Source organism: Canis lupus, chromosome 31 (genome assembly GCF_048164855.1).
Source record: "Canis lupus baileyi chromosome 31, mCanLup2.hap1, whole genome shotgun sequence".
Taxonomy (NCBI): Eukaryota; Metazoa; Chordata; class Mammalia; order Carnivora; family Canidae; genus Canis; species Canis lupus.
The window spans coordinates 6277159-6297718 of NC_132868.1; the positions used below are offsets into that span (position 1 = coordinate 6277159).

Consider the following 20560-nt stretch of genomic DNA (forward strand, 5'->3'; position numbering starts at 1 on the left):
GAGGGGAGGTTGGTCAGTGGGATTGGGCCATCTGTGTTTGCTAATTGGTGCTTTTCAAGGGGAGGCTCCCCCTCATCCCACAGAGCCTGGGAGATAGGGGCCCTATCTTTCTTGATGATTACATTTCAAAGGGATGACTCCTAGGGCCTAGAGAAAACCACTCCTGGGTTTTAAAACTGGCAAGAGGCTGCTAAAAGATTTACATCTTGAAGGGGCAGAGAAGGAATTTACAATGGCAAGTTTTTCTAAAGTAAATGCTCTAAGGAAAGGGCCTAGATCAGGGAGGAATGGACCTACTGTTAGTCGAGAGAGGGGAAAGAACTTCTTTTGATCAGTGGCCTGACATCACTTTATCTCAATACTTCATCTGAATTCCCATCAAGGTCCCCTGCGTTGAAGCCACACTGAGCGTCTCACTGTCCTATGCTCGCCTTCCCACTCCACGGACTCGCACACACCCTGTCTTCATGCTTCCAGAACCTTTCCACCGTGGCACTCCAGGCAGTGACTAGTGCTTCTGCCCAAGGACCCCACACGGTGTAACGTAATTACGTATCTACACCACACTCAGCCCACTGGACTGTAATTATCTTGGCACATAGTGGGTGATTGAAACACCCTTTTCTGATGAGTAAATGTCTCCCAACTGTTTCAAGATTGATACATGGAGACTTTTAGAGAAATCCTTAGATTTTATACCTTGGGAAAGTCATTGTAATTTATATAAGATTCTGATTTTGACCCCTCAAAATCAAAGAAATTCGCAAATAAGCAGAAGGTTTATATGAATCACCTGTTGACTTGTGAAAGCTGAGACACCCAGGCCCCAGCCTAGGGATTCTGATTTAGTGAGCCAGGGGCAGGCCTGGGATATTTCCCTAGCCATTCTGATGGGGAACCAGAACCCAGACCCAAATGACCTCATGTCATGAAGCTTTAGAGTGCGCCTGGGTGATGGGCCTGGCAATCCTGAGACTAACAATGCAATGAGAGGTTTGTGGAGAATACTAGGAAATGTTTGCGGTGTGGACCCCTTACCCCATTAACCCAAGACCACTGCACACAGGCAGGATACCGCAAACTCTGGTCCTGAGTGAGTGTAAAATAACAGGTAGGATTTGCTGCCAGCATCTGTTCTAAAGGAAGCCTGAGTCCATTAGTCCTAAGGATCTTGTTCCAGGGCTAAGGTTGCCATATAGCAGGTCATCATTCCTGGGCACTTATGGCCCTCCCTGACATTTTCTCCTGATTTCCACTCAATGGAGGCAGTCTCAAACTTCATGCCAGGCCCCACTGAGATCATTGAATCTTTGGGCCCAGCTCCCCCACCTGAGGCTTTGGAGGTTCCAGTGGATTGGAGGGTCCTATTTAAACTCCAAATTGACTATAAAATAAAACCAAAAAATGAACCCTAGTTTTCTTTTTTCTGTTTTGAAAGCCTGTTGAAAGACTTCTAAAAATATGAGAACTTAATGAAAATTATTTCAAGAAAGGCTCTAAAGGAGTATAGAGTGTAACAAGCAATGCAAAACAGTAGAAAAGTATAAATGATCATTGCTCTTCAGAAGCAAGCACATTAAGTGTTTTTTGTTTCTTTCCAGAGGTTTTCTAAGCAGCTCGGAACATGCATGTGTATACATAGTCTTTATAAGAAATGAGGGCTTAGATATTGTTCTGGCCCCTGCTTCTTTTCATGTAACTCTATCTCAGAGAGCTGTAGGGCAGCATGTAGACTTACCCTATGCTCTTCAATGCCTGCATTTTGAAAGTTATACCATTATATGGATCTAGCACAGTGACTCTCAACCAGGAGCAGTTTTGCTCCCCAGGGGACATTTGGCAATGTCTAAAGACATTTTTGTTTTCACAAATTGAGAGGGCAGTGCTGGGTGTTACTGGCTTTCAGTGTAGGGGCCATGGATGCTGCTGATTCATCCTCTAGTGCACGGGCGGCCACTACAGCAGAGGATTAGCTGGCCCTCAGTGTCGGTGCTGCCAGTGTTGATAAAACCTGCAGTGGCATCACTAATTTTAAGACTGATGGATTTTGCCTTCAGAGTATAGCTTATCAACCAGTAACAACAATGTAAAGCAAAGTCACAGAATAAACACAGTGAAATGCCCTTTGGGGATGAGGGGCACTGCTTTTCCAAACAGAGCTGTGTGGGGAACATATTCCAGCGTGGGTTTGGTTGTTACATCTGTTGGTTTGGAACAGCCTGGGTGGTCTCAGCATCTACTACCTGAATATTAAATATACCTTGCCGTTTCCTGTGGCGTGGCTCCGGTGGAGGAGAGCAAGCTGTTTTGGGACAGAGGACTGCCGCGTTGGCAGCTGAGGCCTTGGCGGCTCCATGCACCTGCCGAACGTATAATTTTGCAGGCAAAATGAGAGTATCCGTTTTTAGCTCTAGAGTTTTAATTTTTTTTTTTTTTTATGGTTTGGATTCTGAATGCTTTATTTTTGTAGTGGCTCCACTGTGTTTCCTTCATGCTCAGGATCAAGTCCTTTCTTTATACAATGATTGCAATGGACCAAACTTAGGAAAAAACCAAATTAGCTTGCTAGGAAAATCATACTTTACTATTAATAATATTGCCCTGACCTCCTGCCCTTCCCCAATATGCTGTTGAGGACATTTACTCTTTAGGCAATACCTTAAGTTTAGGTGTAGTTTTGTTTCCTCTTGTATGTAAATAAAGCAAGTCTTTGACAAGCAGTTTATCACCAAATCTCCCTTTCTCTATGGTTGTTTGAAGGAGCTGTTAGTTTTATCAGAGAAGCTTGGCTTAGTCTTTGAGATCCTTTCTCTGGTTTTATTTATTTATTTATTTATTTATTTATTTATTTATTTTTCAGGCTGTGTCTTTCCCAAATAAGACTACCTTATTTAAAATAAATTAAGAGAGTTCCTTTTAATCTGAGTCTTTATGAGAGCTCATATGCGAGGTGCATCCTTATTTCTCTGACAATTTACCATCCATTAGTTATGAGATTTGGGATACAGATGCTCCCAGCACTAGAGTAGAAGAATGTTAGGCAGGTGAAGTTGGTCATAGCAGCCTTTACTCTGTAAGCCAAGATTATGTGTAGCAATGCAATCAATCATCATAACAATGGAAATAGGTAAAGGAATAATAAAACATTTGTGTGTGTTTTAACTTTTATGGTGTCATAGTCCCAGTTTGTTCTTCGTCTTTGGTTTCCTGGTTAGCAAGTCTAATTTGGAGATTATAGGATGAATGGGAAGTTATTTTCTAGCCGCATAGAATGGCAAATGCCAAGTATTTGGTACTACATGCATGTGTGTGCATGTGTAAGTGCACCAGATTATTTAGACTACACTTATATTTTTGTGAATTAAAAAAAATTGGTTGCCTGCCTTTTACTTGGCAGTCTGTGAAGGTCTGTGCGACGACAGTGTGCCCCATGTATAGTCGTGCAGTCAAGTGTCTGTAAATACGCCACTTTCTAAAGGTGTGTCTTTCAGGGAAGGGAAGTAGCTAGGTGTATTGGAATGACATTGTGGGGGCATTTCTGAGCAGGTATTGATGATCTGCATTTGGTTCTACTGTGAAAACCAGGTGACTATAGATGTTTACTAGGAAAACTGTTCCCCATGGCTTTGTACTGTTGGGTCCAGCATTACTTGGCAGCTAAGAATTGCTTTTTCAATTTCCAATGGAAGGTCTTGCTTTCCTTGGGTCATTAGTAGTGTTAGGGCTCAGCTAAGGTTTCCATGTGGCTGACCACTACTGTTGTAGATGTTCCCCTGTGGTGCCAGCTAAGCTGGCCCTTGATCATTACATTTGTTTTATCCTAAGTGATACCTTTGTTTCTCCCATGCCTCTGGGACAGTCTGGAAAATTTAGTGGGCACTCTGTATGAACCTGGAGGAGAAGGATAGTGTGAAATAACATCTAGGATTCAGCCTTCCCATCATTAGTTGAGATCTTCCCACTTTGCCCATGTAGTTCCATAAACTTTAAATATCGTTTCTGTGTGAGGAAATTTCTATGCATGGTGTAGATGGGAGAAGCCCATGACTAAAGAAATAAGCGTATCTGTGATTGATGTAAATTGCAATGAGACTGGCTGTATTCAGGTTTCTTAACCATCTTTGGGGTTAGGTCCAAAGAGAAGCCATATGCTACTTGTTCAGCAGGGTTCAAGGAAATCTAAGACAGCAAATAGAAGGAATAATTGGTAGGTACTCTTTATGAGAATGGCAAAATAGATAGTAGAAAACAACTACATTTAAGTCCTAATGCAATAAGTAAGCTATAATTTTTCAAAACACAATTACAAAGCCTTATTGATTTCTTATCAGTAGAGGAATATAAGTCTGGAATATAGTGCAGTTGACCCTTGGACAATATGGGTTTAAACTGTGATGATCTACTTAGATGCAGATTTTTTTTTTTTTTTTTTTTTTTTTTACAGAACAATACTGTAAATGTGTTTTCCTTATGATTTTTTAAGGGACATTTTCTTTTCTTTGGCTTACTTTATTGTAAGACTACAGCATATAATACATATAACATACAAAATGTATTAATTGACTGTTTATGTTATTGATAAGGCTTTCTGTCAATAGTAGGCTATTAGTAGTTAGGTTTTGGGGGCTCAAAAATTATACATGGATTTTCAGCTGTGCTGTTGGGGGTGGGATGGGGTCAGCACCTCAGACTCCATGTTATTCAAGGCTTAACTGCATTTATTTTCATTTACTTATATTGTATATTTTCAGTGACAAGAGAAGAATGGATTTTACAAAACAAAGAATTTTATAATTTCTAGGAGCTAGAAAATATAAACTGGGAACATTTGGTTCTGTTTCAAATTGATAAACATGTCAAGATGAGGAAAACATTTTCCCCTCCTTACTCCTTAAAATGAAGATGTGATTGAAAACATTTTGCTCTGTATATGTAGCAAAATTTTCCTACTTGGATGTCTAGCATACTGTGTTTTATTACGTGCATTTTTAACTGAAGACAGAAAATCATTTAAACATACCAATCATATTTAAATTAACTCATAATTACGCTTTTAAAAAATAGTTTGATGTGTATTGCTGTGGATTGAATTGTGCCCTCTGAAAATCTGTATGTTGAAGCCCTTCCTCGCAATGTGATCATATTGGAGATGGGGCCTTTGGGAGGTGATGCAGGTTAGATCCCCTCACGATGGGTTAGTGGCTTTATAAGAAGAGTCACCAGAAAGCTTGCTTCTCTCTCTCCATCATGTGAAGGCACAGCAAGAAGGTGGCTATCTGTAAGTCAGGGAGAGCACTCTCACCAGGGAACTTAATTGGCTGACACTTTGATCTTGGATGTCTAACCTCCAGAGTTGTGAGAAAATAAATTTCTGTTGTTTAAGCCCTTGTGTGTGGTGCTTTGTTAGGCGGGCGCTAATTGACTAATACATTTTCATAATGTTTCATGTTTGGGAGTATATTTAATCTGCAGGATATGTTGAAATAGTGAGATGTTTGCTTAACTATAAATGGCTTTGTTCTGTGTAAAATACAAATGTCTGCATTCATAATTTTATTAATCTGCATTCCTGTGAATTTGTTTACAGTTATTCTAACCCTTGAACTGCTAACATAATGCAATTTAGCAATACCTAGCTCATGGCTGTTCTAAAACCCAGATCCTGGGGTACCTGGGGGGCTCAGTCAGTTAAGCATCAGACTCTTTTTGTTTTTAATTTGTTTATTCCTTAGAGACAGAGAGGGGGCAGGGTAGAGACATACATAAGCAGAGGGAGAAGCAGGCTCCCTGGAAGGGAGCCTGATGCAGAACTCAATCCCAGGACCTCAGGATCACGACCTGAGCTGAAGGCAGATGCTCAACCATTGAGCCACCCAGGCATCCCATGTATCCAACTCTTGATTTCAGTTTTGGCTCAGGTCATGATCTCAAGGTGGTGAGAAGGAGCCCAGCATGGCCCAGGATTCTCTGTCTCCTCACCCTCTACTCCCTGCTCATGCATGCTCTCTTTCTCTCTCTTTCTCAAAACAACAAACACCCAGATGCTTTATTTATATTATACTGTTGCTGACATGAAAATCAGAATATTCTAGGGATGATTTATGACCTATCAGAATTTTGAAAATAAGTTTTGACAATATTTGATGGAATACTTTATAATGATTATAGGTGATTTTGTATATTATGATTTTAAAGACTGAACTATATCTGTGGTTAGTAACTCATGATCCAATGTTGATGTTTTGATCTTATGTGACTTTCTCTTACTTGGTTAAAGCCTTGCTCTCTGAAGAACAGCAGAGTGGTAGATGGAAAATGTGGATGAGCCATTTGCAATGCTTGATTTTGTGTTGTAGGTAAAAGTAGTCTTATTAAAGTTTAGTATTTAAAAGATATATTTATAGTTTATGATAGACAAGTTCAATTGAGTAAACTTTCTTTTTAAAGATTTTTTTTTTGTTTTTATTCATGAGAGACACAGAGAAAGAGGCAGAGATACAGGCAGAGGGAGAAGCAGGTTCCTCAATGGGAGCCCAAAGTGGGACTTGATCCTGGGACCCCAGGATCATGACCTGAGTCGAAGGCAGACACTCAACCACCCAGGAGTCCCCCATTTTTTTTTTTTAGATTTTATTTATTTGCTATATATAGAGAGAATAAGGGGGGTGAGCTATTGGCAGAAGGAGAGGGAGAAGCAGGCTCCCCAGTGTGGGGCTTGATCCCAGAACCCTGGGATCATGACCTGAGGATAGATGCTTAACCAACGAAGCCATCCAGGCACCCCATGACTTATCTATCAATATATTAAAATATCACAACAAACTTAGTGACTTAAAAGAACACACATTTGTTATGTCACTGTTGCTGTAGGTCTGGAGTCTGGATATGGGTTAGCTGGGTTCTTCCTAATGCTGCAATCAAGGGCAATTGACCGGGGTTGGGGTTTCATCTGAAGGCTTGACTGGGTGAGGGCATGCCTCTAGGTTCACTTGGCAGATTCATTTCCCTGTGGATGGAGAATGGAGGGCTTCATTTTCTTACTGGAGGCTTCCTGTAGCCTTTTGTCACATGGACTCCTCCAGCATTGCTGTTGGCTTTCTCAAAGTCAGCCAGGGAGGAGACACCAGAAGGCGGGTGTTGAAATCTTGCATAATATAATTATGTAATCACTCATATCTTGTCACTTTTGCTGTGTTTTGTGGGTAGAAGCAAGTCCCAGGTCCCACTTACCCTCAGGGAGAGGAATCAAATCATGCCAAGAACATGAACATGTGGAGGCAGATATCCCTGGGGAGTATCTTAAATTCTCTCTGAAACAGGGTCCATCAGTAGCTTCTGGGAGACATTTCTAATTTTTTAAGGAAATCAATGTAATTATGGGCAAATTTAAAAAAGTAAGATTGGATATTAGATATTAACCTTATATATAGCATATAATAAGCACTATTTATTGATAAAAAACTTCATGGTCCATATTTTCTGTTAAAATAGATCAAATCAAGGGCTGAGTCTTTAAAAACTGCCTGAACCAGTTTTCATTCAATGTAGCTTATCTTCTCCTAAATGAAGGCTAAAGGAGCCTTGAGGCTTTAAAGGAAGCCACTACTCACACAACTTTGATTGTAAGATGTGTGCAACTCTGGGGCTCCCTGCCCCAGCTTCTCAGCCTCTTACGTTTGCCCATGAACTACCATTGAGTCTCCCAAATGTGAGCAAACTGCACGTGTGCTCTGTGCAGTTCAGAGCTTCCTGCGATATAGATCACAGCAAACTTGGCTTTTAACATGGAGATCCAGCCCTGTTTGGAGACTTTCCCTCATCCATCCTGGAGCTTCAGCTTATGGACTTGTAATGCAGGCCCAGACAAGTGGTTTGATGGGCAGCCTGAATTTACATGCTGACCACATGGAGATGTGTGCTGCTCTCTATATCTCACTAACAGGTTTGTGATTGATGTGCTTACACAGTGGAGCAGCTTAAGATTTGAGGAATGTGCATCAGTGGTAGTTGCTCATTTAGTTTCAGACCGTCACTTCAGGCTTATGTATACTTTCTATATTATTCTGAAATTTTGAGAAAGATCGCAAAACTGGTCAAATCAATTTTTAAGGTGTAGCCGACTTGAAGATTTAGAACAAAACTACCATCTCTAGGGAAAAAAAAATGGGACCCATCTGTCAACAGCTCTTTGGACCTCTACACTTGGCAAAAACATTCTCAAATAAAAGGAGACATGCTGATTTTTGAAGAATAAGTTTTCGTTTTGTGCTTTATATCAAAAACTTATCCTGTGACTTTTTAAAAAAGCACCACAGTGGGCATCAAGTTATTGTATTTTAGTGGGTTTTTTTCTTTTTTTTGGAAAAGTTGCTAGAAGGAAAAAAATGTCGGGGTAGGGATAGAATGAGCCTTTACAGTTGCAAAGTACAGAAGAAACCAAATTCCCAGACATCTTGATTTTTTCTTTTTTTAAATATTTTATTTATTTATTCATGAGTGACAGAGAGAGAGAAGCAGAGACACAGGCAGAGGGAGAAGCAGGCTCCATGCAAGGAGCCCGACGTGGGACTCGATCCCAGGTCTCCAGGACCAGGTCCTTGGCTGAAGGCAGGGCTAAACCGCTGAGCCACCTGGGCTGCCCTCTTTTTTTTTTTTTTTTTTTAATATTTTATTTACTTATTTTAGAGAGAGGGAACATGAGCCGGGGGGAGGGGCGGGGGGCAGGGGGGCGGGCTGCAGAGGGAAAGGGAAAGAGAATCTCAAGCAGATTATGCACTAGAGTAGAGCCTGACGTGGGGCTCAGTCTTATGATCCTGAGATCAGGACCTGAGCTGAAACGAAGAGTTGGATGCTTAACCGACTGAACTACCCAGGGCCATGTGATTTTCTACAGCCGAAATGGGCATTAAAGAAATTATTTGACATACTAACTTTATTTTATAAATTGAGCCATGAGGAGGAGTTGTAGATGTAGGCAGATAGGATAGATTAACTCCAACACCCTTGGCCATCGGGACTGGCACAGTGATAATCATGTTGAGTAGCACTTTGGAGTCAGGAACTTGGGACACAGGGTTTTGAAAACTCAGCTTTCCTGTAACCTGGTTGCAGTTATTATCCTGTTTTTACAGCAGAAGAAACTTGGGAGGAATTAAAAAAAAAAAAAGTTCCTGCTCTCCAGAGAAAGTAGTAACAGGTTTTGAACTCGGGGTATAGAGCCATTTCTCCTCATGGGGAGGCATTTTAGAAGTTTTTATAAGAGGGACGTCTGGGGTTGAGCATCTGCCTTCAGCCCAGGGTGTGATCCTGGGGTCCTGGGATCGAGTCCCACGTCGGGCTCCCTGCATGGAGCCTGCTTCTCCCTCTGCCTGTGTCTGCCTCTCTCTCTGTGTCTCTCATGAATAAATAAATAAAATCTTAAAAAAAAAGTTTTTATAAGAAAGAGAGCGTGAGTTGGAGATTGACTCACATGTAGCCATCCCAGGTAGATGACAAGATCTGTTTCTTTTTTTTTTTATTTTTTATTTTTTTAAGATCTGTTTCTTTTAAGTTACTTGGGAATTTCTGGGCCACAGTTTTTACTTGTGGGAGTCACTGTCCGCAGCAGCAGGTTTTAGCACAAGCAGGGAGACTGCTTCTTTTACAGAAGCTCTGAAATAGGTACCCAGTTGGGCTAATTTGCTGGTATTGATCTAGAAAATTTAGGGGTGACAGTATTAAGCTTTCAGCGTCCTGGGGGCTTAGAGGCCTGCTGGCCACTATGGAGGTTCTCCTGGGGAGATAAAAGTCAGTTGAGTCTCTTCTTGGAGCAGGATCCTTCTGAGGATTTCTCCCTTTGATCCTCTTTTCTTCTAGCCGGGTGGGCCTCTATTGTCATTTAAACACCTCATTGAGAGGCAGTTTCCAAATGGTTTTGAAAATGATGTCTGGTGAGATCCCTGCTTCTTTAAGTTCTGGGGGGTGCGGGGTGCTGGGGGGCGGTGCGGTGCTCAGGGTTTCCCCTGGCTTTGAATCACAATGTTTGTTTTTCGAAGCTTTGGTGGTTGGGCCCTTCTGGATTTGTTATTGCAGCTGGGCCAGCTTAGACCTTCCTTCTCTGCCCTGTCCTTTGGCGGCTCGTGGTAGCGTCCAGTCCCTTAGGATCAGGCTCGGGGGGTCTGACCCAGCCCTGGACCCTGGACGCGTGTGCCTTTTGTGAGCTCCCGCAGTCACGCGTGTCCCCGGCTGCTCTCTGCCTGCTAGCCAGAGAGAGCCCTTCCTCTCTTCCCCTCTTCTCGCCTCCTGGTGTTGCCCTTGAATTCCCTTACAAGTTAGGGTTTTTACATTTTCTCGTGTGATGCTGTGTCGTCTGCCTCCAATCCCCCCTTCTCCTCCCCTAGCCAAATCCTGCCTCTCACCTGCACCTAGCGCCTGACGCTTGCCTTTCCAGAAGCAATTATTTGCAGCCAGTTGCAGAAGAGAGATGAACCTTCCCAGAAAGGCAGGAGTGCTCCCGGGACGCACACTCCCTCCCTGGCTGGGCCAGGGACAGAGCCGAGCTTTGTCAAGCCGGGTGGCGCAGAGATGAAGCTGGTGAGGGGAAATTCTGCAGGGAACCCAGAAGGATGTACTTTAATTAGAATTTATGCCCCAATCCCAGTCCTGTAACTGTTGGCTTCTGGGAAACAAAGAGCCGGCTCCTGCTGTAATTGGCAAACAGAGGCCTGTTTCTTCGAGCTCCTTCTCTGCCTTCACCAGGCTCCTTTGATCAGGTTCTTCCATAAGTGCTTTGTGCATTTCGGGCTCTCCAGATAATGTGTCCCCTGCTGACCTCTCTCCCTTCCCAGAAGGGTCTTCTGTAAGTTTAGTCAAATACCAACCATTTCTCTGCTTCTCAGTTCACAATTCTAGTGGCGCTAAGCCCCGCTTTCATGTTGCCACCGGATCTCTTTAAAGCTCCCCGTTAACTTATATACACACATGCACATCCTTATTTTAGCATCTAGTATTCTGAGAGATCAGGGAATTTATAGAACCAGATTTGGCCGCAAACGCAGATGGAATAGTCATTTTTTTAAAAAAAGTCCCACAATTTCTTATTACAGGATTGCTTGATCCCACTTTGAAACCCCCTTTCCTGTTCTAGCCTGTTCCTGTTGGCACATTGCCGCCCCGTCTTGGTGCTTTCTCTAGAAATGCAGCCAACAATATGCTAACCCACCAGGAAACTCCGTGAGACGTGTGGTTAGTTTGCAGTATTCACAGCCTCGGGGTGTAGGCAAGAGGAAGCCCTGTCTGATGCTCGTGGGATGGAAATTTTGGTGCCTGACTCATGTCCATAACTCTTGGGTTTGGTTTGTTGCTCTTACAGACTACTCTGTTTTTCTTTGTGAATTCATTTGTGGAGGTTGCCAGCTTATCTTTTCGAGATCGTGGTAGAAACCATTCTTCTTAAACTTGGAAACAGTCTATTTTATCAGTATCTTTTCTTAGTCCAAAGACACAAGTGAACCATTTCTGTTATGTTTACTCTCTTTTGATGGCTGACAGCATACACGTAGAAGTGGAGAGAGGTGCTCAGTTCTTCTTCTTCTTTTTCTTCTTCTTCTTCTTCTTCTTCTTCTTCTTCTTATTTTTTTTTTTAATTTTTTTATTTATTTATGATAGTCACACACAGAGAGAGAGAGAGAGGCAGAGACACAGGCAGAGGGAGAAGCAGGCTCCATGCACCGGGAGCCCAACGTGGGATTCGATCCCGGGTCTCCAGGATCGCGCCCTGGGCCAAAGGCAGGGGCTAAACCGCTGCGCCACCCAGGGATCCCTCTTCTTCTTCTTCTTCTTCTTCTTCTTCTTATTATTATTATTATTATTATAAAGGCAGGAAAGCAGTTTAAAAGGAAGGCAATTCTATTCCAAAAGGTGGTAGTTATAGTTCTTGAGATTATAATGAAAGGGGAGAAGTTGCTAGCATAGAGCTGTGAGGCCACCAGGAAGCAAGAAGGGAAAGGCTTTGGACCTTTTTATTTTTGGGAAATTATGGATTGCATTGCTTGTTTTATTTTTAATGTGAAAGATTTTGGTGTACTAAGAGTGACTTCGTTCAGTTAAGACTTTCCTGGACTTGAACAGGAGTCACCGCTCTGGACCAGTTTAACATTTTCTCCATTGTGTGCCGTGTAGTGAGGACACACTTTCCTATTTGACACATGACAGATGGGACTATGTCAGAGGGGGCCATGTGTGACATGTGTTGATATTTGGAAATTCAAGTTAATAGCCTCAGTTGTCAGGAATATATTGTCACAAGTGTAACGAGATACAATCAACTCTTTAGACTGTAATCATCTCCTAAATCTCTGGAGCAAGGATCATTATCTAACACAGAAGATGGGGATCTGGTTCACGTTTATGTGGTGGGAGCTCTAACAAGTCCTGTGAGCCAAGGCCAGAGCCTTCAATCGGCAAGTGACCTTGGCCACCAGCTTGTCATCCCTGATGGCCGGTAATTGTCCAGGTTTCTGTTTCTGAGGGATCTAATTTTCACTCTAGAATGACTTCAGAAAGGTCTCTGCCCATGGTTGTTAATGCCAGACAGTCAGGCACCACGGCTCTCATAGTTTGCAGCTAGTGTGATGAATTATGTGCCCCTCTGAAGCCAGAGGGCCCACATTTTGCTTTTCAGGAATGATCAGATCGCTTGTATCTTTCAAGTTTCTAGTGCCTGGTCCTAATCTCCCTCCACGAAGTGATAGGCACTCCACACACACAGTCCCACAGCCCACCTTCATGCCAGTCAGCCCCTGCCATTCCTGGTAGAGCTGGGGACACTATTAGGGTGTTGTTCACATTCTTCATTTACAGTCCATCCTCCTTATTGATGGCACTCTGCTCTGGAAGTTCATCATGAACAACGAATCTGTTAAAACCGTACCATCACTCCTAGGGGCCAGACCCGGTTAGGCTCCTGTAAGCTTCTGGTCACAGCAACCTCATCAACTCATCAGCAAAGAACCTTGTTTCATGGGTGTTTCTGTTTAAAGACACCTTATTTAATAGATAGTTGATTCAATAGCTTTGAACTCCCAGACAGTAGCACATTTTGGGTTACAAATAAATTTTAGGCGATGTGTGAATTCACAAAAATGGACTCTGTGAATAATGAAGATTGACTTTCTCTCTCTTTTTTTCCTTTAACGAATATCAGTTATCATAAGAAAGAAGTCATGTCTGGAGTTACCCGACTTCTTTTGTACTCGGAGTCTCACAGGTGCAGAGTAGATGTGCAGGGCAGGGTTTTCTGCTACCATGGTTTTGGTGGTTGCAGCCAAACTGATGGAAGACGTCACAGCCTCCGAAGCTGTTCTCAGGATGTCCCTTCTTCCTGGGGATGAATTAGACCCCTTTGGAAGCTTTCCTGCCTGTCCTTCTTTTGGCATCATTGAATCTGGACTATAGTGCTTTTGCATTAAACTGGAGAAGAACAGCGATTTTGAAGCTCTTGTAATAAATCTCACCTTGAATAACCAGCTGGGTGAGGCATGAAGCACATCTACCTAGTAAGGTGTGAATAACAAGTAACGTCGATGGTTATTTTACGGTTTAACACTTTACTGCCAGTTCTCTTTTTGAATTTGGTTTAGGAGAGTGTGGCTGGAAAGCTGAAGGAAAGGGTCATTTGGTCTGCATTTAAGGAATGTGGTCTGATTTGAGGGAGCCCACCGTGACTTCCCTTTTAACGTGTTTGTGAAACCTCCTCCTGAAACCCAGCGCCGGCCTCCATGGCTTGGTGGGAGACACTGGGTGCAGGGTTGGGATGATCTGGGGTGGAAGGCGTTCTGCTGGTGAGATTGTGTATTGTCGGGTGCTGTGCCACGTTGGCTGGGATTCTACAGCTGTTTCTTCCCAAGCTGCTGACTTCTGTTGACAAGCCAAGGCCGACTTAGGAATTTGTGCGGAGCATCTCCCTCAGAGGAGTGTTTGGCTCCTTGACAGCCATGTGTCTGTCACAGCAAATTGGAATTTTGGAGAAGGAGGGGGTCCCTCTAGTGAATTTGGCCGCGATGAAGATCTCTTCTGCGCGGTGACAGTTTCCGGAGTGACTGTCCTTGAGGGAGGAAAGCTCGCGTCCTCGTAACTTCTCTGCCCTTCCTTTTCTGTAAGGGTTTGTCATCAAGAAAGGGGCCCAATGTGCTGATCTGTAGGGCTGACAAATGGAAAGGCGCTCGTGGAAGAAGTGCAGAAAGGGGCCAAGGGGAAGATTCTATTGAGTCGTTATCATTTGAAGGCTGATGGATTCGGTGTAGTGCCAAAACCATCCAGCTATTCAGATTCCCGTCATGATTGTTATCTTCGTCGCCTTTACTGAATGGGTCAGATAGAACTATGGTCGTTACTTGCTGGTCAGGTGGATATGTGTTGTCTGTGAAGGTGAATGCCTGTCTGTCAGCCTTGGTGGAGCCAAGAAAGGTGGGAAGGAATTTGGCATCTCCCAAGGTTCCCAGCAGAGGGAAGTCAGTAAGCCTGGGCTCTTCTTGACCCTCTCCTCTCTAGTCCTGGGATGGTTATAACCCCCATGTGTCTTTTTAGCTTCTGTTAAAAGATTCATGTGCACCCCAGAATAGGAAAATAGGAGAGACCTAATTGGAAGGGGGTGAGGAGTGTGTTTCTATCAAGGAACAGCATTAACACCATGCCAGTGCATCAAATCATGGTTTATTGGTTTACCTTATGAGTCTTTGAGAAAAGCAGCTGTCACCAAAATTTCATGCCACTTTCCGGATTCATAGCTCTTTTGCCATCTTGGGAAATGGGGCACGACTTGAAAATTGTCAATAAATAATGAATAGCCATGCCCCTACTTCCCAGGGCAAGCTGAAACATGTGAAAGAAGTTAAGGACCAACAAGGCAAGACATTTTGTTCCTTCTACAATAACAAGTCTTATCACCTTCCTCCTCCTCTAGAATGTGATCAGCTTTCCCTTCGAATGAGGGGTTTTGTTTATGGTTTCATTTCCCTGACGTTTACAAGGACTGTGCACCGACAGGACGGTCCCTAATTAGGTACTAATGCTTCTCGTGGGATGGATGACGAGCTCGGCTAAGAGGCTGGATGCCTGCCAGCCCGGGAGAGGGGATGAGGATGAGAAGGTTAACTTGACCAGAGTGTCTAACACTCGAGTCTCTATAGTTTGGGGAAAAAAAAAAAAAACCCAAAGCAAGGGCAAGTCTGTGTGCCACTGTCACTTGACTTTATTTTCAGCATCATTGTTTTGTCTTCCGTGCTAGAGTTATGCAGTCTTTACTTAAAGCTCTGGATTCAGTTAGGCTTATTACCCTCCTTGAGTAGCATCGCTTCCATAGGCCTAAAAAAGAGGTCATCGGAATCACAAGTATCAACTAAATAGAGTCAAAAAAAGTAACACTGAGATTAAGATGCACATTTTGAAGTCAAGCATAAAATGCCCTCAAGAGCATAGTGATTTTCTGGTGCTTAATTACGTAAAATGCTTTTAAGTTTTTGATTTGGTAAATTACATCGTAATTGCATGTTCATGTTGGTCAGAACACATACGTGTTTTCTAAAGCCACATATGACGTTGGCAGCTGGACAGTGAGGAGGGAAACTCCTGGAAGCTTGTCTTTTCTCTGCAGCTCCCTGGGGACCCAGGGACCCAGGAGTGAGGAGGGACCCAGCAGTGAGGAGAGTGAGGCAAGGTGGACAGACTCAGCCAAAGGTCAGGTGTTTTCAGAACGTTTATATGTGAAGGGGCCTGAAAGCCCTGGTTGTAAAGCGAGAACAGAAGCCCAGGAAGTGAAAATCTGGATTTCGTTTTGATCAGCAACTGCAGAGGAAACACTTCCGTTCAACTGAACATCATTGATTCACGAATTGGAGTACTTTTTATTTAGTAATTCTCCTGATATCTATAAAATATGGGTTTACTAAGGGAATTATCAGGATAAGCCTGAGATTCACAAAGATAGTGTCCATATTCCTGAGGAAAAGTATTTTCCTGACTGCTCACCACTGGCCACCCGGTTGGCCTTGCCCCCCTGTCTTGACTGTTCACGGGAGCTGCCGTCAGTGCGAGGAGACCTCTGTGAGTGAGCAGAGAGGTTGTCGGGGGTGGTGGGGGAGGAGGCTGTGGAAGGTTCCTTGAGTGTGCCCGCAGGCCCAGCAGGTGGGAAGGGGAGAGATAGCGGCAGCTAGTGTGGCAGGGTCTGTGACAGATTTGGATTTTACAGGAGTACAAACAGGGCCTGGGATCTGTGTGAGTAGCATCAGAAAACTTCTTCGGAGACTTGAAAACCTTCCAAAGAGATATGAAAAAAGAATTTCATTTTCAGCGAAGGTGGGATCAAGGCTGGCCTTGTGCCTCGGGGCCGGGAAGGTGTGATTTTTCTCTCCTTAAGACTTTGACTCGGGCACAGCCTCCATGTACCTGCTCCCTCCTGAGCACCTGCTGAGGGCCCAGCGAGCTCTGGACCTGGAGGAGCGGCTTAGCTTCTTGGGTGACTGTGATGAGCGGGGCATGTCATGTAGGAAGGATGGCCCTGCAAGCTGACTTGAGGTCGTGCGCCTGGTCTGTTAACACTGCCACGCACCCTGATGTAAGAGAAGGAAGGCTCCTTGCATGTCTTTCTTGAAGGTGCTCATTGACGGAGGCCTGGCCTTGGCGGTGCAAAGCGGACAGGACACGATACCTGCCCTTGACACGGAGGCCACCAGATGGACGACAGAGGGTGATCTGAGGAAGCTGGAGGCAGGGCCGCGTGTCCTGTCCACGGAGCTGAGGCAGACCCACCACAGGGAGACCCCGAGGGCACACGCGGATCGCGGAGCCAGCAGGGATGCAGGCGCAGCTCTGGCTTGAGCGCTGGTGGCCGACGGAGCAGATATAATCGAAAGGGCAGGCGGGACACGGCTCTGGACTCAGGTCAGCTTTGTCCGAATCACAAGGAGGGCGGTGACCGTCCAAGCTGCGCGTAACATCAGAAGGACAAAACAAACCAACACCAGTGGTCAGTTTAATGCTGTTTGCTCAGCGGGGGGTGGGGGGTGTTTTCTTGATGGTTTATGAAGAGGAAACACAAACCCAACCAGACTGTCGGGCCAGGGCGAACTCTCCCAGGCACCGTCCTCCCCACGTCACCTGTGCTGACACGTCTGCTGGCGGAGCTTGTCAGCGCGAAGTGTCCTCTTGTAGAATGTGGTCTGCATTTCCTAGTGGGCTTGTTTACCTTCCGGCTGCTTCAGTGGAATGGGCTTTCACTGAGTGAAAGGTTAGGTTGTAACGGTGGCTGCTTTTACAGTCAGTACGCTCGAGAACTTTCCCGGGTTGTTCAGCGCTGCTGTCCCGGGTTCGATGGGTCTCTCCACCGGGATGGTGGCAAACGGGTGCAGGCAAACGGGGCGCCGTTAAGTCAGCCTCCTGGGTCGAAAATTTTCAGGGTGTGTTTGCAAAAAAGAAAAAAAATATGAAGGCTGTGTCTGGACTCCTACAAAGAAGCAGCAGGTTTGCATCAGGGCCTCCTGGTTCCACTTAGTGAGTCCGACTGGATCAGATGGTCTCTTTGATGGAGCTGCAGGATGGGCAGCGTGCTTCAGGACTGACCTAAGGCAGCTGACGTGGTTGTTTTTAAACCTTAGGGAAGCTGCACTGGTTCTTCATGGGGAGGAAGTTTCTGTACTGTTCATCCTGAAATGGACAACCTGACTCACTGCCAAATGTGAAAAAAGAAGATCTTTTTACTCCCCCGCATGTGTAAACACTAAACACAGCAGTGTTTATAGGAAGGTAAGACACCATCTGGTTCACTGCGTAGTAGCCTAGTTCTTATTTTTATCACTAATTTATACTGAGAGGATGACAGAACAGAATTAGATTCTTGGTTATACAACACACCCAAGGATTCTTATAGTGATAAGCCTTCTGTTGTCTCAAAACCATGAAAGAGATCCTTAGGTGGGATGAGTGCCGTTCTTGGGCACCGTGGCCGACTCAAGATGAGTCACGTCTTCCTCGTGCAGCCCCTGCTGCCCACCTTTGACGCTGGAAGATCCAACAGGTAGTTGGGACTAATTTCAGCTGGATTTAGCAGTCTTTTATTCTTCATATCTTTGGAGAAATGGACATTTTGAAAAGCAACACCGTAGACTGCCTTGCAAGTAGAGACCCAATTTGCTTGGCCCCGATTACCCTACCCCATGCAAAACAGCAACCTTGGGCTTGAGGTACATAAAATTCATAAAGTCATGGAAAACCCAGAACTGACACAGACCAGCGTGCAGATTGGGTTGGGTTGGCTTACATGGATCTGTATTCATCAGTTGCCCTTCCTGAATTCATTTCTCTATCCTCAGTTGGAGAGAGAGCCTCTTTTATGGCTAGCAACTCCTAAAACCTGCTATCTTGTTCTTTTTTTTTTTCTAGGAAAATATTTTTTTTCCGAGTGATTTAACACATCTCCATTTTGCTAACAGTTCTTTGTGAATCCCATGTCCCCCGTCTTTGCAGGGATGAGCTATCCTCTTTTCTCCATGCTCGTGCAGCAGACCTTTGTCTGCCTTAGTTCTGCTCTCTTCTGGGAAGGATTGGGTGCCACTTGCGGGTTTAATCTGTGGCAGACATTTCCCTCTTCCTATGGAATGACCAAAGGACCCATCTAAGAACCCAAGCCCTTCCTGTCTGCTTTAATAAAAGTTAAGCGGGATCCCTGGGTGGCTCAATGGTTTGGTGCCTGCCTTCAGCCCAGGGCGTGATCCTGGAGTCCCGGGATCGAGTCCTGCGTCGGGCTCCCCGCATGGAGCCTGCTTTGCCTTCTGCCTGTGTCTCTGTCTCTCTCATAAATAAATAAATAAACAAATAAATAAAATCTTAAAAAAAAGTTAAAAAAGTTAAGCAACAACAGTAGCTAAATAATTTTTTTTTCAAGTTAAATTTTGATCTAAGAATTAAACCTCGATTTGAGATTTAGAATTGAAGCTTGGCTGTCTTCTCTGGGGGTAAGCTACTTACTGCTTCCAGGGTAAGTCTTGTTGGATGCGTTGTTCTGAATCAATAGGAATTGAGAGACCACATTTTTCAAAAAGCCTCAGACACCCTTCTCTTTCTGAGTGGTGAGATTGTAGTCTACAAAGGATGGATCAATTTAGCTGTCAAAATGAAAGCTGAGAGGCCAATTGCCCATGCAAATCAGCCACTTGTGCAAGCCCTTCGAAATTGCCTGCAGGAAGAGCGAGGCTGCCCTTTGAAAATTTGGCACATGGTGACAGAAATGAGAAAGTAGTCACTCTTCAGAGATGGTGATGTCCTGAGAGAGCCGATTTTAGAAATTGCTCATTTTGAGCAGTTGCTTAGTTTTTGGCAACTTGTTTGCTTTCATAAAGAAGTCATTTTTTACCCCTCTCTTTTTCTCCCTCTGTTCCCATGTGTCTCGGCAGCTCAGAACACCTCTCACTGTCTGATGTGGAAACTAAGGAATAGGAGGCGTTCTGTGCCAGCTCTGTTCCCGTCGCTCAGGCGATGCATCTATTCCAGGGCCAGCAGCTCCGACCAGCTTTCTGTGCTCCGCAAAGGATGACTTTGCACAAAGACTAAATGGAAAACAATTGGGTTGCATTCTTCCTAAACATTGTTAGGATTAGTCAACACTTTGAGAGATGAAATCCCAGTTTTCCGCCTTCCGTTTTCTGTAGGCTTCAGCTGTGTTTAATATTTCTAAACCAGCACATTTCCCAGTGACCACCACCTGTGTGATGGAGGGAGTGGGCTGGGCGGATCTGGGTGGGAGAGCTCCAAGTACAAGTGCATTTCTCTTTGCCTTTGGGTTCAACTTTTGGAAGCGTCTGCTTTTCTGTTCAGGGAGGTAGGATTTGCCTCTGTTGGTCTCAGAGCCAGGTGATTGCATCATGAAGGGACCCAGTGTGAGGCCCTGTGTTCCTGTGTGAGGACACACTGTCCACACAGCCACGGCCATCACTGGGACTGGTCTCCAGGTGTTCCTGCGTTGGCCCTAAGACACCCAGGGATTTAAAGAAGGGAAATGGTGACATCTGGCACTTGTCTTTTAAAATGCACATGAGATGACTCTCGTAGAGATTCTTTATTAGCTGTTGTTGATCAATATATGGCATTATTTGTACAGAAAATAATTAGCTGGTGACTAAAGAGATCATGTCTGATGTGGGGAAAACTTTTCCAAAGGAGGAATTCCTTGAGCCCAGAGCCCCTCAGTGCGCTGTGGCTTTATGGCTGTCATTCCTCTACATGTCCTGTGCTCCACTGTGATGCAGGAAGATGCATCTGATGGGCCACATACACTGATAAGGAAATGAAGGCGAACCGTTTCCTTTTTCGGTGCAATGTCAAAACTCTCAAGCCCGGATTTAAATTTTTCTTTCCTCCCTGTACATTTGTCCTGTCAAACACTTTTGTATAAGATCTCTAGCTTCGTTTGAAAGCCCCAGCTGTTTGCCCTGATGCCCTGCTGGTGGCAACACTACCAGCTTCCGGCTGTGTGCCATCGCAGAATTGGGCAGGGCAGCAGCACAGCTGCCGACGGGCGAAGAACACCTTT

At 44.4% G+C, this 20560-nt stretch overlaps 1 protein-coding gene across 13 annotated transcripts in view; it reads left to right on the forward strand.

Annotated features, from left to right (window-relative positions):
* SEMA5A (semaphorin 5A) overlaps positions 1 to 20560 on the forward strand; it is a 475568-nt gene that overhangs the window by 77466 nt on the left and 377542 nt on the right. For 2 of the 13 annotated variants that reach the window (XM_072807351.1, XM_072807360.1), the window contains exon 2: positions 17631 to 17778. The exons of the other annotated variants lie outside the window; for them this stretch is intronic. The gene's annotated coding sequence lies outside the window, so the exon portion shown is untranslated. The remainder of the gene's footprint in view (positions 1 to 17630; positions 17779 to 20560) is intronic. 13 annotated transcript variants of the gene reach the window in all.